General features: G+C 37.8%; 1 pseudogene; it reads right to left on the minus strand.

The window, feature by feature from the left end:
• Nucleotides 1-7,952, minus strand: part of LOC129464208 (phosphatidylinositol 3,4,5-trisphosphate 3-phosphatase TPTE2-like) — a 99,233-nt pseudogene extending 91,281 nt beyond the window's left edge.
• Between the last annotated feature and the right edge of the window lie 10,754 nt (nucleotides 7,953-18,706).

An 18,706-nucleotide genomic window follows, 5' to 3' on the forward strand; every position in this document is an offset into this window, starting at 1 on the left:
TTACAAGGGATGTGAAGGACCTCTTCAAGGAGAACTACAAACCACTGCTCAATGAAATAAAAGAGGATACAAACAAATGGAAGAACATTCCATGCTCATGGGTTGGAAGAATCAATATCGTGAAAATGGCCATACTGCCCAACGTAATTTATAGATTCAATGCCATCCCCATCAAGCTACCAATGACTTTCTTCACAGAATTGGAAAAAACTACTTTAAAGTTCATATGGAACCAAAAATGAGCCCACATCACCAAGTCAATCCTAAACCAAAAGAACAAAGCTGGAGGCATCACGCTACCTGACTTCAAACTATACTACAAGGCTACAGTAACCAAAACAGCATGGTACTGGTACCACAACAGAGACATAGATCAACGGAACAGAACAGAGCCCTCAGAAATAATGCCACATATCTACAACTATCTGATCTTTGACAAACCTGACAAAAACAAGCAATGGGGAAAGGATTCCCTATTTAATAAATGGTGCTGGGAAAACTGGCTAGCCATATTTAGAAAGCTGAAACTGGATCCCTTCCTTACACCTTATACAAAAATTAATTCAAGGTGGATTAAAGACTTACATGTTAGACCTAAAACCATAAAAACCCTAGAAGAAAGCCTAGGCAATACCATTCAGGACATAGGCGTGGGCAAAGACTTCATGTCTAAAACACCAAAAGCAATGGCAACAAAAGCTAAAATTGACAAATGGGATCTAATTAAACTAAAGAGCTTCTGCACAGCAAAAGAAACTACCATCAGATTGAACAGGAAACCTACAGAATGGGAGAAAATTTTTGCAACCTATTCATCTGACAAAGGGCTAATATCCAGAATCTACAATGAACTCAAACAAATTTACAAGAAAAAAACAAACAACCCCATCAAAAAGTGGGTGAAGGACATGAACAGACACTTCTCAAAAGAAGACATTTATGCAGCCAAAAAACACATGAAAAAATGCTCATCATCACCGGCCATCAGAGAAATGCAAATCAAAACCACAATGCGATACCATCTCACAGCAGTTGGAATGGCCATCATTAAAAAGTCAGGAAACAACAGGTGCTGGAAAGGATGTGGAGAAATAGGAACACTTTTACACTGTTGGTGGGACTGTAAACTAGTTCAACCATTGTGGAAGTCAGTGTGGCGATTCCTCAGGGATCTAGAACTAGAAATACCATTTGACCCAGCCATCCCATTACTGGGTATATACCCAAAGGACTATAAATCATGCTGCTATAAAGACACATGCACACGTATGTTTGTTGCGGCACTATTCACAATAGCAAAGACTTGGAACCAACCCAAATGTCCAACAACGATAGACTGGATTAAGAAAATGTGGCACATATACACCATGAAATACTATGCAGCCATAAAAAATGATGAGTTCATGTCCTTTGTAGGGACATGGATGAAACTGGAAACCATCATTCTCAGTAAACTATCACAAGGACAAAAAACCAAACACTGCATGTTCTCACTCATAGGTGGGAATTGAACAATGAGAACTCATGGACACAGGAAGGGGAACATCACACTCCAGGGACTGTTGTGGGGTGGGGGGAGGGGGGAGGGATAGCATTAGGGGATATACCTAATGCTAAATGACGAGTTAATGGGTGCAGCAAACCAACACGGCACATGGATACATATGTAACAAACCTGCACATTGTGCACATGTACCCTAAAACCTGAAGTATAATAATAAAAAAATAAAAAAAAGAAGAAGAATCTTATGTTACTAAGCAAAAAACTAACAAAATGAGATACAACTTAATACCACTGAAGTAAATTTAAAAACATATAGGCAAAACAATAATACATAGTTTACGGAACACATATAAATGTATGTACCGTATATTAAACATATTAAAATTGTTGCATATATGCATATATCTGTATATGTCAATATGTATATCTGTACTCTCATCTATATATTAAAAAGGCCTATAAGTAGCAATGAGCCAATGGCAATGAGCATACCAAATGCAAAATATTGGTTTCTAAAGGGCATCAGGTTCTTTGGGTAAATGGTTGATTCCAGGGCTGGGGAAATGCTCAAAAAGTGATGGGAACATGTCAAGTCAAAAGGACACAGGGGCTAGCTTTTAGGGAGTCCCACTGGCCAAATATGGGACCATTTAAACATCAAAATAAATAATGACAGAAAGGATTGTAATTCATTGAAATAATGTAAGAATTTATAAGTTCATAGTAATAGTGAATAAATAGGGTTAGGAATAGCTCTTCTTAGAATGATACTTACTAAACAGAGAAAAACCACGTTTTTAAAAAAAATCACCATTTTGTAATGATCACAGTTATCACTGATTTATATAAAAATCAATGAATGCTAAAACTAGTGCATGAAAGTTTTATGTGGAACAGGATACTGAATATTGAAGATAGTTTTAACATAGACTGAAAGTATCTCCCCCCCAAAGTGGATATTAATTATAAACTGAATAATATTTCCTTGTCAGTGAATAAATTTGGCAATACCTCTCAAACACAATAGAGATACGAATCAAAAAACAGTGTAATATTCAATAGAGGAGTTACTTAATCTCAAAGTAGTATTCAAATCCCTCATCTATCCTTTAAAAGGCCATGAAATTATTTCCTGTCATCTCATATAAATGACGTAATATTCTAAGAGCTTGCATTTAGGTTGTCTCTGAAAAGAGTCTGATGAATAACTTGACAATAAGAAAGTGAATGCTGAGATTTTAGAGTCAATAGACATTTTAATCTCATAGTCTACTTTGTGTTAAGTAACTCACCCCTCTCACATTTCAAAAATATCTAAAAGTAGCTGTTAGACATTCTATTAAGTCCTCCTGGTGAAAACAGAAATGTTTGGAGATTCCATCTTTGCATCGTCTTCCTATATCCCACTTTTAAACATTGTTGGCATTGAAAATTATGCTTCAAATAAACTTTTAGATATCACACATGCTTAGTAAACTTCAAATCTGCAAGTGGTGAATAGATAATCTGCACAGGAAACACTTTTTTTCTTTTTTTTTTGAGACAGAGTTTCACTCTGTCACCCAGGCTGCAGTGCAGTGGCGCTGTCTCAGCTCACTGCAACTTCTGCCTCCCGGATTCAAGTGATTCTTCTGCATCAGCCTCCCGAGTAGCTGGGACTACAGGGGTGCACCACTACGCCCAGCTAATTTTTGTATTTTTAGTAGAGACGGGGTTTTACCATATTGGCCAGGCTGATCTCGAACTCCTGACCTCGTGGTCCACCTGCCTCAGCCTCCCAAAGTGCTGGGATTACAGGCTTGAGCCACGATGCCCAGCCAGAAAACACTTTTGACAAACACATCAGCATTTCCTTTTGTAGAATCCTTGGGCCATATTAAGGGTATTGTTAAGCTGGCACCTCATAAAGTGTACAGAATAAAACACTAATTTGGGGAGACATTAAAAGGGAATAGTAACAACAGCAGCAGCACTTGTCTTATTTAAATGTAGAAAATTAATTCAAAATATAAAAAAAATTTTGGTGACTATATCGGTAATCTTTTTTTTTTTTTTTTTTTTTTTTTTTTTGAGACGGAGTCTCGCTCTGTCACCCAGGCTAGAGTGCAGTGGCGCGATCTCGGCTCACTGCAAGCTCCGCCTCCCGGGTTCACGCCATTCTCCTGCCTCAGCCTCTCTGAGTAGCTGGGACTACAGGTGCCCGCCACCGCGCCCGGCTAATTTTTTTTGTATTTTTTTTTTAGTAGAGACGGGGTTTCACCGTGGTCTCGATCTCCTGACCTCGTGATCCGCCCGCCTCGGCCTCCCAAAGTGCTGGGATTACAAGCGTGAGCCACCGCGCCCGGCCTATATCGGTAATCTTATGATAAGAAATAACTTTCTAAGTATAACACAAACAGCATCGGTTATAAAAGTACCAATTATATTTGAACACATGAAGCTTATCATGAAGCTCTATGTAAGGTTGCTGTATTTTACTTCAAACATCAAATGCAAAAATGTATTAGAGATTTGCCACATGGAGCGGTGATATGACCAATTTATTTGAACAACAAAATTCCTTGAATCTAAAAGATATGGTAAATATGACTTAGCTTATTTAAGACCTAACTTTTTAGAAAGAATTTTAGAATCAGTGTCCAGAAAACTATTTTCCCATGAATAATTCTGAGACTGAATTTCACAAACCTGAATTCCTCCCATCTCCAATATATGTTATGACATCACCTTTCATTGTTGACTCCAGCACAGATTTCTGATGTCAATTCATTGGGGTCGATGCAAAGGATTGAAAAGTAAATAGTAGGAAACAACATAAATGCATACATGACTTTTTTTTGGTTCACACTGGCTATGATTGCGCTACAAATTACAATGTGTTGTCCCTAAAAATTCTCATGTAAATCAGTTATTTGGCACCTGGTACTTCATTTTTCTCTAGAAAGAAGTCTTTATGTGTTGGTAATAAAAATTGTTCAGCTCTCTCAAAAAAGTTTAATGAATCAAGATTTAAATACAATTCTTTATTACTGAACCTGATCATCACGTGTGACAGCAAATTTAACTTAAATTTGCTTCAAATTCATGTCCCATTTGTAGGCACACATTATTCTTGCCCATTTTGATTTCCTAATTATCAAGTCCCTCCACCACCTTCATGCTCTTCATGAGTCACAGATATCTTTGCTTCCCCTCAAATAGGACCAAGTGACTAAACCTGAGGCATGGGCTCCATCCAATGTGATGATGGCTTTGAGTTTGGGGCACCAGCTCTGAAGGGTGAGGGACAGCTACAGGGTCTCTTAGCTCCTTTCTTTCTGCTGAGGGCTCCTCTGCTGCCTGTCCAATGCTACCACCCTCTTTCTCCAAGTAGGATTCTCTCCTCTCTTGGATCACTCTTGAGAGAGTCTCATACACAGGCATTCTGATAGTTTCCTAAGGTTTTGGCTGCTAATTACTTGGGGTCACAAACAATCTTTGAGTACCAAGCATCCCTCTTCTGACCTAATCTTATTTTTTCTACTCTGGTTCAAAAACAATGTTACCAAAGATGCTTAAAGTCTCTGATAGAAAGTTGTTATTGCCATTGATGCTCCCAGTATTTTTCACCACTTAGATCAGTCAACTCACCCATTGTGGTCACAGTTGTCAGAGCATACAGTAGAATCTGTTAGTGAATCCATAACTCTACCAAAGAGTAAAAAGCACATACAAAAAATAAAGTCAGATATTTTGGAAGGCAATCAGGATATTAATCTCAACAGTATTTCAGGACACAAAAAATAAAATCAGAGGAATTTTGACAAGAACTAAAGAAACAATTTCAGGATACAGCACTAGTACTTCTGAGACTGTGTGTGTGTGTGTGTGTGTGAGAGAGAGAGAGAGAGAGAGAGAGAGAGGACACAGAAAAAAGAAAGAAAATGTAAGAATAATGAATGTTTCGATATCAATGGCTAGTTCCTGGTCATCCTTGGTAGGAAATAAACAAGTAGGTAAGTCAAGCATAGCCTTAATCATGTTTAAAACATTTTGTGAACTTAAAGTGGATTATGTGTTTACAATGATTTTGTTTTCTTTTTGTCTGGATTCATTTATTTAAAGTTATATGGCTATATTTTCCAATATCAAGACTTCCTAGCACCGAAACCCCTGGCTTGGCTAATTTAATCTCTCTGCAACTTCATTTCCTCATCTGTTAGTTAAGACACATGCAAAATACACTCCACATCTGTCAACTTCATAAAACCATGCTGAATATTCAGCATTTTGCAAATATTGGTTTTTAGACAACCTGCTCTCTATACCATATATTATGCCATAAAAATCAGTATGTGGCAATATAAACTGATACATATTTTTAGTTTCAAATACACAAACATTCTCATCAAGGTAATACACTCCCAAGACTCAAGAATTAATGCTCTTTGCCACAATTTTCTAACTTTTCAAACGTTTAAATAAGTTTAAGAAACTGATCACATACATTTTTTTGCTGCTGATAAAAACTGGGATTCTCTAAGAGTGTGCTGAGGTTTCTTAACTTATTTGACCACAGAACCTCTTTCTCACAGTGGAAATGTGTGAGAAACACATTTTGGAAACAATATATTAAATGGTATCTTTTTATGTCTTTAAGAAAAGTTCTCCTACACAAACTAATTTTGGACTCTGATCAATAGCTCAAACCTTTAAGCACAGATAGACATTAATATTGTGCTCATCTTTCAGCCTGTGAGGAAAGGAGTGCCAGAGTTCAAATTATCAAATCTCGTTAGCCTGGTCTGAGGGCCATGAGGGGAACCTTTTAAGTTCTAAGTGGGTGTTCTCATGTCCTTGAATGGCTCATGGAAATTCATCCAGGTCTCAGGAAAAACAATACCTTTTACAAAAAGAAAGGCATCTATAGGCATCCGCTACTTTTCAGCAGGATGAATAATTGGATTGTCTATGCAGAATACACTAATAAATCATAACAGGGGAAAATGTTCAAAACACCAAAAAGGTAAGAATTTGACTTTCTGACATAAGCAGCCTTATTAAATGATTACTGGATTTTTCAGACATCCTCTACTGAGGAAGAGAACTGGAAGATACTCAAATTATTCCAGATTCAGGTGACAAGCCAGGATTGCTGAGCAAGTTCCTTGGGAAACTAATCTCCAAAAAGGGCACGAGACATCCACAGATGTTACCTGAACTCCTTTCAGGGAGAGTATTGTATGAAGTCTGAAATAATACTTTGATAAGCTGCTTTGGGGCACAGAATGACTTCCCTCATGGGACATGAATAAGTAGCTAGCTAAATTGCCCTCTAAGGAAGGTGAGAATTGCAAACTGTCCTAAACTGAAGTGGTCATGCAGAATTCTTAAATGCTTTTTGGTAGATAGGAGCAACCACAGAAGTCTGAGTTAGGTGAAGGTTAGCTACACCTTTATAATCATGCTACCAGGTTATAATGAAAAGTAGGTCTCCGATCAAATCTGCCACACATACAGATATTCATTTAACAAAACATTCAGTAGCAAGCAGGCACAGTACATAAGCTTCTGTAAGCTTTCTGTACTTTAGGTGCTCCAAGCATGAAAGCTTCATTCTCAACAGATTCCTAATGTTCCAGAGGTCAAAATCTTCCTAAACCTTCCTGGAGATAGGACCATATGAGGATCAAGCCTTGGGTGTCGTCTCTAGATATACACTACAGGCCACCCTCATAGACCTTTATCCTGTTTATGCGAGGGTGGGCTGTCTCCAAAACACTTTAGTTGATTCACAGATCTTAAAATGTCATATAATTGTAACATCCATCATGCTGCTTTGTAAGCCACCAATCTCACTAATAAAAACCCATTTGTGACCGTCACGGTAATAACTGACAATGTTTCAGGTGTTAATTGAAATGGGACCACGGAAGGCCTTTTGGTGGCCATCTCTGTGGAGTGGCTTCCTGAGCTGAACACTAGCTCACCATCCTTGAACAAAGCATCCACCATTAGGGCAACCAGCCACCCCTGTAGGAAAGATTAAAGTGACCAGTATATGCATATTATCACACTGCCTAAAATGTCATATTTTTTAAGGACATTAACAGGCATAGAATGAGACTTGGTTTGTTTTTTAAATTTTTTCTATTTCTATTATTTTTCTATCTAATTATTTTTCTATTTTTATTTGCTGGGTCACAGACAACAGCAAATTCCATACCTTCAGAGTTATACCAGCTCACCTGCAGTAGGAGCAGAAATATCAAAGCTCTCAGTCTACCACCTTGTGCTCCAGAGACGTGGCCCAAGCACATCTTTGGACGTGAACCAGGGCAACCCAAGGCAGAGCTGGATTTCTGGGAGTTTCTCCCTGTAAGCCCTGGACCTGCTTACCTATAGATCAGACTGCTTCCAGCACCATTGCCAGTCAGAAGAGCCTGGGGTCTGCTCAGCTGCTAGAATAACACAAGTCTGAGGTCTTGTGTCTTCAGTATAACATTCTCTAAGAGGGAGAAATTTAATCAAGATCCTGTTAGCAGTTTTCTCTCTTGTTGCCTTTCAAGATTATGGCTTTTCCTTTTTTCATTTTTTAGTTCCCAAAACCAAGCCTGTTAAATTAAATCTTGACCCAATTCCTGGCAAGTAACAAGGTTATTGCTATTTGGCCTTACACTCACTGGTTGTCCCCCAGTATCCTGAGGGTAAGGGGACTCTGTAAGGTCCCTGGGAGGGGAAAGGAATGTCCATTAGTGGTCCCCCCAGCTGGGTATAAGCAAACTTTCCTGTCTATAGGCCCCAGAGACCACCATCTAGTTCCCCCACCAAAACTTTACATGATTTTAATTCTCCTGATGAGGATGAGAGGACAGCATTAGCCAACAGAGAGGCCAGAGGATGGGATGGGACTCCCTTGCTCAGAGACCTCACCTCTAGGTCTTTACCTCGTATTGAGAATAAGTCAGTTATGTAATATGAACTCTGTGTCCATGGCAACCCCAAACAGAATCCTGGTGCTCTTGTGATTCTTGTAGAGTAGGGAATAGAAGGAGCTTGGTCCAAGACTGCAGAGACTTAAAAACATGCTGTTCTGCCATACATACAGATACTCATTAAAGATGAGGGAGAAGGGCATGGGGTGGGGGAGAATGTACCAAAACCAAAGACCACAGGATAATAACCTCAGAGCAGAGACTATCTCTCCAGTTATTTTTTCTTTTGTATGTAATGGAGGGGATTCTTATTTACTCTGATGAAGAAGTTTACATCAAGTGTTCAGCTTCCTTTGTGGGTTAGAGAGAATAACCAGAGGGCTCAGTTATCCTCTCTGAATAACTGTTTGTTTAGTGTTTTCTAGACAATATTCAATTTCACTAAAATAGACAAGGTTAATAGGACTTGGGGGGATACCTCATTGACTCAAGCTATCATTTTATAGGACTGTGAGAAAACAAATAGTTGTACATTTAAAATACACTTATATTCTAGTTAGAAGAGAGGATTTTGAATATTCTTACATCAAAGAAATAGTAAATGTTTAAGGCAATGGATATGCTAATTACCATGATTTGATCATTATGCACTGTAAAACGTACTGAAACATCACATTGTACCTCATAAATATGTACAATTCATTATGTGTCAATTAAAATTTTGAGTATAAGAAAAAATAAACTTCAATTGTAAGAAAACAACCCAACTTTTAAAAAATGGGCAAAATATGTGAACAGATACTTCACTAATAAAGATTTGCAACTGGCAAATAAGCATATGAAAAAATGGTCATCATCACTAGCTATTAGAGAAATGCAGATTAAAACTACAATAAGAAACCACTAGATACTATTAGAATATCTAAAATTAGAAAGATGGCGTGTTGACAAAGATGGAGAGAAACTGAAACTCTCATACAATGCCAGGAATGTATAGTGCTAGATCCACTTTGGAAAACAGTTTGACAGTTTCTTAAGAAGTTAATTAGGTCTTCCAGTTCCCACTCCAACATGTAGAGAACTTGGAAGTCATCACTCCCATCTTCACAACAGAAAAAAAGATAATCAAACTGAAAATCAACAACTTTTCTTAGATCTGTCCGAGAATAGAGGTCACAGGAAAACTACTTCCTCAAAAACTAGAGAGATGGGTGACTAGAGAAAATCACAGTTTACCTGAGAGCAGAAGCCACAGAGCCAGTAATTGGTAAGAACACTTCAATGGTAATCAATAAATTTACTGGTGGCCGAGTGTGAACTCGCTTGAGAGTTAAAAACTTGTTGGAGTCCCGTCTTGGGGACCCCTTATACTTTCATGAATTTTACTTCCAGAAACCCCACCAGGTTCTCATAATGAAGGCTGAAGAAAATTTCCTCAGGCTCTTTACACAAGGAAAAGGGAAAAGCAACCATTTCAAAATATACCCTAATTGGAGGATAGGGAGAGTGAGTGGGTACAGCAACCATTTTGAAATATGCCCAGAGCATTCTATTCTCTGTGTGAAAGACCTGCTCTAGAGAAAAACTGCTTTATCAGGGCCTTGTCTGACATAGGGGAAAAGCAGTAAGACAACTCTAAACCCCTCTAGCTTTCCTGTTCCACATAAAAGGAAAGGCAAAAAAGAGAAATCATTACTAATTCAGTATCATAAAAAATGTACACCTATGTTTTTGTCTAAGAGCATAGTTTGGGATCTTACATTTAGATATTTCTTCCATTTGCGGGTAATTTTTCTGTATGACGTGACAAAGAAATCTAACTTCATTCATTTGTATGTGGATATCCCGTTCTTCCAGCACCACTTGCTGAAGAGATGTTCATTTCCACTGAATAGTCTTGGTACCTTGTGGAAAATCAATTGACCTTAAATGTATGGATTTACTTCTGGACTCTCAATTCTATTCGATTGATCTACATGTCTATCCTTATTCCAGTACTACACAACTTTAACCACTATAGCTTTGTAGTAAGTTTTGAAATAATCAAGTGTGGACTCTGCAACTTCATTGTTCTTCTTCAAGATTGTTTTGGTTATTCAGAGTCCCTTGCATTTTCCAATGAATCTTAGATCAGCAAGTCAATTTCTGCAAAAAGAGAAGCTAGGATTTTGATAGGAACTGAGTTGAACCTGTAGATCAATTTGTGGAGTGCTGTCATCTTAATAGTAATGTCTTCCATTCAATAAATACAGAATGTGTATCCATTTATTTAGGTCTTCATCACTTTCAATAACGTTTTGTAGTCTTACATTTCTTTTGTTTTAGTCTTTTTTTTAATGCTATTGTAAATAAAACTACTTTCTTAATTTCATTTTGAGCCTACTCATTGCTAGTGTTTCTAAATCTAACTGATTTTTTGCACATTGATCTTACATCTTTTGTGAACTCAATTGTTGCTCCAGCAGGTTTGTTGTTGTTGTTGTGGGTTCCTTAGATTTTCTATACACAACATTATGTATCTGCAAAAAATAGAGTTTCACTTTTTCCATTCCAATCTAGAGGGTTTTTATTTCTTTTTTGTGGTTGGTTTTGTTTTGTTTTGTTTTTTGTCTAATTATCCTGGTTAGAATCTCCGGTACAATGTTGAACAGAAAAAGCAAGCAGGTATCCTTGTCTTGTTCCTCGTCTTAGGAGAAAAGATTTAAGACTTTCACCACTAAGTTTAATGTTAGCTGTTGGTTTTTCATAAACTTTACCAGATTATCTAAGGGTTTAGGTTTTTTGTTGTTGTTGTTATTTACCTAAGTTATTTACCACATTTTTGAGTTCTTTTCTTTTTTTTTCTTGATCAGGCTAGCTAAGCTATCAATTTTGTTGATCTTTTCAAATAACTTTTGGTTTTGTTTATTTTCTCTACTGTTTTTCTGCTTGCTATTTTATTTATTTTCACTCTAACATTTATTATACCCTTGCTTTACTTGCTTTGGTTTCAGTTTGCTCTTCTTCTAGTTTCTTTAGGTGGAAAGTTAAATTATTGATTGAGATCTTTCTTCCATTCTAATGTAAGAATTTACACCTATAAATTTCCCTTTAAGCATGGCATTAGCTGCATTCCATAAGTTTTGAGATGTGGAATTTTTGTTTTCATTTATCTCAAAATATATTCTGATTTCTCTTGGATTTCTTCTATGACCAATTGATTATTTAAGAGTACATTGTTTCATTTCCATATATTTGTGAACTTCCCAAATTTCCTTCTCTTACTATTCTAACTTCATTTTATTGCAGTTGAGAACATGCTTTGTATGATTTAAATCTTTTAAAATTTATTGAGAGTTCTTTTATTGCCTAGCATATGGTCTTTCCTAGGGAATGTTCCATGTGCACTTATAAAGACTGTATACTCTGTTGTTGCTGGGGGATGGAGAATGCTATAGATATCTGTTAAATCTAGTTGGTTTACAGTAGTATTCAGGTCTTACATTTTCTCATTGATTTTCTGCCCAATTGTCTAGCTATTAATGAAAGTGGGGAATTGAAGTCCTCAACTATTATTGCTGAATTGTTTCTCCCTTCAATTCTGTCAATTTTTTCTTCATGTACTTTGGGGCTCTGTTGTATGTTTTTGATGGATTGATCCTCTTATTATTATAAAATGTTCTTTGTTTAATAAAAATTTTTGCCTTTAAGTCTTTTTTTCCTGATTTTTTATCATGATTCCATCTCTTTATTTAGTTAGTTTCTTGGTTACTGTTTGCTTGTTATATCTTTTTCTATACTTTTACTTTTAACCTATTTGAGTTTTGGTCTAAAACATGTCTCTTATAGACAGCATATAGTAGGATCGTATCCTTTAATTCATTCTGCAAATTTCTTCCTTTTAAATGGAGAGAAATTTCCATTTAATACAATAATTGATAAAGTAAGATTTATGCTAAATAGTATTGTAGTGTACAATTTTTATTTCTTTGTCATTTCTTTTACTACATTTCTGAGTTGTTTTCTTAGTGGTTGCCCTGGATATTGCAATTAACATGTTGGTTTATAACTATGTAGTTCATATTAATACCAACTTAATTACAAGAGTATACATAAACTTTTTCCTATGTAGCTCCATTCCCTCTCTCTTCCATTGTGCTGTTAATGCCTTATAAACCATATCTTCATATGCTCCATGTTCATCAACCCATTTATGAGAACCGCTTTATGCTTATACTGCCTTTTATATTTACTCATATAGTTATCTTTCTCAGCTCTTTATTTCCTCATGTGGATTTGAGTTACTACCTAGTATTCTTTCCTTTCAGCCTAAATGACTCCCATTAGTATTTCTTATAGAGATGTCTTCAAGCAACAAATTTTTTTAGTTTTGTTTACCAAGGAATGTCTTAAATGTCCTAAGATACTTAATGCCTTATGTTTCTCCTTCAATGTTGAAGGATATTTTTGCTACATACAGAATTCTTGATTAATAAGTCTCATTAGACCCTTAGTAGCCATCTTGATTATCACACCAACTGTCATGGCATCACAGGGGTGGTATACAAGTAACCCTTATTTCACTTCATAATTGGCCCAACATGCAATGGTAATTATCCTGGCAATTTGGATATGCCAGAGAAGCCACAGTGTGCTTCCTTTAAGTGAAAAGGTGAAAGTCTCTGACATCATAAGAAAAATATTATAGGCTGAGGTTGCTAAGATTTACAGTAAGGAAAAATCCTCTACTCATAAAATTGTGAAGAAGAACAAAGAAATTTGTGCCAGTTTTGCTGTCAAAAGCTGCAAAAGTTACAGCTACAGTGCATGATAAGTACTTAGTTGAGATGGAAAAGACATTAAATTTGTAGGTGGAAGACATGAACAGAAATGTCTTCTGACAGCAAGCAGGTTTAGTACTCTCAGCATTTGTTTTTTTCTTTGTTTCGTTTGCTTACTTTTTTTTTTTTTTTTTTTAGACGGAGTCTCGCTCCATCACCCAGGCTAGAGTGCAGTGGTGTGATCTCAGCTCACTACAAGCTCTGCCTCCCAGGTTCACGCCATTCTCCTGCCTCAGCCTCCCAAGTAGCTAGGACTACAGGCACCCGCCACCACGTCCAGCTAATTTTTTTTTATTTTTTTTAGTAGAGATGGGGTTTCACCACATTAGCCAGGATGGTCTCGATCTCCTGACCTCATGATCCACCTGCCTCAGCCTCCCAAAGTGCTGACATTACAGGCATGAGCCACTGTGCCCAGCCTTTGTTTACATTTTTTGTTAGCATATTGTATGTCTCAACTTATCTATACCCCAGGTAGCCATTATGTTCAGCAATTGCCTCTGATTGTCTTCAACAAATATGAACAAAGGCTGGGGGAGATCTAAGTCAGGCCAAATAAAGATAGCCTTGTGTGTGGGGGTCTTCCTTGGACCTCCTAGTCAGGTCACATAATGACATTTCTCTGGGAATAAGGCTTTGAATGAGTCCCAACCCCCTTTTGTTCCTTTCTATGGCTCCCAGGAGCTTGTTTTTCACCAAGATTGTAGGATGTTGGTTTTCAAGGCTACCATGGAACTGGGAGGATATAATGAGCATAAAGTAAGAACACTACAAAGCTCACTATTCCCACCAAAATTCAGCTTACATTCTTGAATAAATGCTCCCAAGATTGCAGGAAGCCTTTGGATATCTTCCAGAGATCTGAAAAAGTTGCTTTTATTTTTCCCAGCTGCTTTTATGAATAAAGGAATTTTTGAAGGTTCCTAGCTTGCCATTTTTAGTGACATCACTTCCAAATACACTTTTATTTTTATTTTTTATTTTTTTTTTGAAACAGAGTCTCGCTGTGTTGCCCAGGCTGGAGTGCAGTGGTGCAATCTTGGCTCACTGCAACCTCTGCCTCCCAAGTTAAAGTGATTCTCCTGCCTCAGCCTCCCTAGTAGCTGGGATCACAGGTGCATGCCACCATGCCCAGCTAACTTTTGTATTTTTAGTAGAGACGGGGTTTCACCATGTTGGTCAGGCTGGTCTCAAACTCCTGACCTCAGGTTATCCTCCCACCTCAGCCTCCCAAAGGTATTACAGGCATGAGCTACCATGCCTAGCCCCAAATACACTTTTTTTTTTTTTTGAGACGGAGTCTCGCTCTGTCGCCCAGGCTGGAGTGCAGTGGCGCGATCTCGGCTCACTGCAAGCTCCGCCTCCTGGGTTCACGCCATTCTCCTGCCTCAGCCTCTCCGAGTAGCTGGGACTACAGGCGCCCGCCACCACGCCCGGCTAATTTTTTTTTGTATTTTTAGTAGAGACGGGGTCTCGATCTCCTGACCTCGTGATCCACCCGCCTCGGCCTCCCAAAGTGCTGGGATTACAAGCGTGAGCCACCGCGTCCGGCCACCAAATACACTTTTAAATATATTTCCGAACTCGCAAAATGTGAAGGAAGTACAAAATGATTACACACATGCACACACAATCTAGAGGTGAAACTAAAGTCATCAGTCAACATAGAAGCCAGAGATGCCCTGGAAGTGTGCCAAAACCAAAAACCTAGAGCTTTGTTAGTTAACATTGTGGCTGCCTGAGGTAGTAAATAGGAATTGGGGCAATCAATAGGAACGTCAAAATACTTTCTTTTTTTAAAAAGCTGGGAATGAGATGTCAATAGGGGACTTTGAAATGCTCTGACACATTCCTGGGAATCTGTTCAGCAATGCTGGGATCTAGAATTTTTCTGGTTAACTGACTCAGAGGATTTAAACCTGACAAAGTAGGGAACTGAGTCTGAGACCTCCATATAAATCCAGGGACCAAAATCGGCTATATATTTAGTAGAAAAGACAAAATTGGAAGGATATGACAAGTGAACCAATAAGCAAATCAGTCTGCAGGCAGTGGATTTTAAAACATTAATAATTTTAAGTCTTCCCCAATGTTTTCTAACCAGCTTTACTCTTAGGCTGGAATGTGAATTTACGCCATATTCATAGTACAAGAAACCTCAAACCAATAAATCAAACTAGAATAGTTCCTGATTGGTACTACTTCCAGAACCAAGCAGAAACCAGGCAAATCATCTCGATTCCAGTCTCTCAGGATACCCAAAGTTAAAGTTTAGACAAATACGAGATATTTCTAAAATTTAACAGAGTTGAAGAGTCAAACTACCATAAGCAGGAGTCAACAGAAACCATAAAGAGAAGAAAAAGACATAGAAAAATACAAATATTAAAATTATAACAAATTTTATACTCAGGAAGCAGGTTTAAAAGTATGTTTAAAGTGAAAAGATAGAGATCAACACTACAGGGAGAATTAAAAGTGGCCATTGGTCCACTCTGGAACTTCAAAGTAGGTTTTCTGAAAAAGACGATGCTTGAGCTTGGGTGTGAAGGACAATAAATAATAAACCAGGAGAAAAAGTGGTGAGGGAGTTTCAGAGAAAAAGATCATAATGAACAAATACATGGAAGCATTGAATAGCAGAGGGACTTCAGGGGAAATTATAAACATTTACCTATTACTGCAGTAACAAATGTAGAGCAGGGAGTAACAGGAGATGCCTGTACGGTATATTAAGAAGTACAGGCATTATTTAATAGGCAATAGAGAGTCAAAAAGGGATTTTAAGAAGGGAAGTCTCCTGATAATTTTGTTTTATGTAGTCTTTCAGTGGTGAGGAGAGAGGGCAACACTGAAGTCTCAGGGATCAGTTAGGAGGCTACTACACAGCTTAGGTGAGAGATTTTGAGGGCCTGAAAAACCAGGGTGGTTGTAAGAATTGAGAGGAGAGACAGATTTGAGAAACAGCAGAAAAAATTAGCACAACTTGTGATTGACTAGCTATGTGGAGGATAGCCAAAGCAATCCTGCACAAAAAGAATGAAGCTGGAGATGCCACACTACCCGACATCAAACCATCTACAAGGCTACAGTGAGCAAAACAGCATGGCACTGGTACAAAAACAGACACACAGGCCAATGGAACAGGTTAAAGAACCCAGAAATAAAGCTGCACAGCTACAACCATCTGATCTTCGACAAAGCCAACGAAAACAAGCAATGGAGAAAGGACTTCCTACTCAACAAATGGTGCTGGGATAACTGACTAGCCATATGCAGAAGATTGAAACTGGACTCCTTCCTTTCACCACAAACAAAAATCAACCCATGGTGGATAAAAGCTTAAATGTAAAACCTAAAACTATAAAATCCCTGGAAGATAAGCTAGGAAATACCAGTCTGACATAGGACCTTGTGAAGATTTCGTGATGAAGATGCCAAAAGCAATTGCAACAAAAACAAAAACAGAACAAGTGGAACCTAATTAAAGAGCTCCTGCACAGCAAAGAAACTATCAACAGACTGAACAGACAGCCTACAGGATGAGAAAAAATATTTGCAGATTATGCATCTGACAACAGTCTAATATCCAGAATCTATAAGGAACTGAAACGAATTTACAAGCAAAAAAAACAAACAACGTCACTAAAAAAATAGGGAGGGGCAAAGGACATGAACAGACACTTCTCAAAAGACATACACACAGCTAACAAACATGAAAAAATGCTCAACATCACTAATCCTAGAGAAATGCAAATCAAAACTACGATGAGATACCATCTCATACCAGTCAGAATAACTATTATTAAAAAGCCAAAAAATAGATGCTGACAAAGTTGCAGAGGAAAGGGAATCTTATACACTACTGGTGGATATGTAAATTAGTTCAGCCATTATGGAAAGCAGTTTGGTGATTTCTCAAAGAACTTGAGAATTACCCTGTGACCCAGCAATCCTATTACTGAGTATATACCCACAGGAATATAAATATCATTCTACCATGAAGACACACGCACGCATATGTTCATCACAGCACTATTCACAGTAGCAAAGACACAGAATTGACCTAGGTGCCCATCAATGGTGAAATGAATTAAAAAAATGTGGCATACATACACCATGGAATACTATGCAGCCATAAAATAAAAACAAGATCATGTCCTTTGCAGCAATCCAGGCTAAAAGCCTAAAAGCCTGGAGGCCATCCAGCTCCAGCTTAAAAATTATTCTAAGCAAACTAACACAGGAACAGGAAACCAAATACCTCATGTTCTCACTTATAAGTGGGAGTTAAACATTGAGTACACATGGGCACAAATATGGGAACAACAGACATTGGGGCCTACTTGAGGGTTGGAGGCTGGGAGGAGGGTGAGTATCAAAAAGCTACCTATCAGGTACTATGCTTATCACCTGAGTGACAAAACAATCCGTACATCAAACCCCCAAGACACAAAATTTACATATATAACAAACCTGCACATATACCCTTGAACCTAAAAGTTAAAAATTAATTAAATAAAATGTGCATACAAAAAAAAAACTGGATTTAGGCATGTCTATTTGTATATAAAAATGGCACTACTGGCACGGTCATGAACCAACTGAATTATATCTCAGTATATCAAAATGGTTAATATTGATGTAAAGATAATCAATAAGAGAAGAGAAAATATTTCAGGTCAGATTTAGGATTTTACGTGAAATTATTACTGCTGGAAAACCAACAGATTACATGTCAGATGGATCCCAGGAGACATGCGAGGACTGACACAATGTGGAATAAACATTAAAAAAGGCCGGGCGTGGTGGCTCATGCCTGTAATCCCAGCACTTTGGGAGGCTAAAGCAGGCAGATCACCTGAGGTCAGGAGTTCAGGACCAGCCTGGCCAACATGGCAAAACCCCATCTCTACAAAAATACCAGATACCAGAGGCTGGGAAGTGTGGCAGGGAAGAGTGGTTTGGTTAATACAGTTAGACAGAAGGAATAAGTTCTAATGTTCTACAGCAGAGTAGGGTGACTACAGTTAACAACAATGTATTGTGTATTTCAAAATAGCTCTAAGAGAGGACTTGAAATGTTCCCAACATACAGAAATGACAAATACTCAAAGTGGCAGATACCTTTAATACCCTGATTGGTCATTACACATTCTATGCATGTAACAACATATCATCTGTACCCCATAAATATGTACAAATATTTGTTGTGTACCGATTAAAAATAAAATTTAAAAAATAAAAATACAGTATATCTACACAATGGAGCATTATTCAGCATTAATACACTGCAAGTTGGATAAACCTTGAAAACACGCCACATGAGAGAAACAATGCATAAAAGATCACAAATTGGGCTGCACGTGGTAGCTCACGCCTGTAATCCCAGCACTTTGGGAGACCAAGGCAGGCACATCACTTGAGCTCAAGAGTTCCAGACCAGCCTGGGCAACATGACAAAACCC

This window comes from Symphalangus syndactylus, chromosome 15 (genome assembly GCF_028878055.3).
Source record: "Symphalangus syndactylus isolate Jambi chromosome 15, NHGRI_mSymSyn1-v2.1_pri, whole genome shotgun sequence".
NCBI classification, from domain to species: Eukaryota; Metazoa; Chordata; class Mammalia; order Primates; family Hylobatidae; genus Symphalangus; species Symphalangus syndactylus.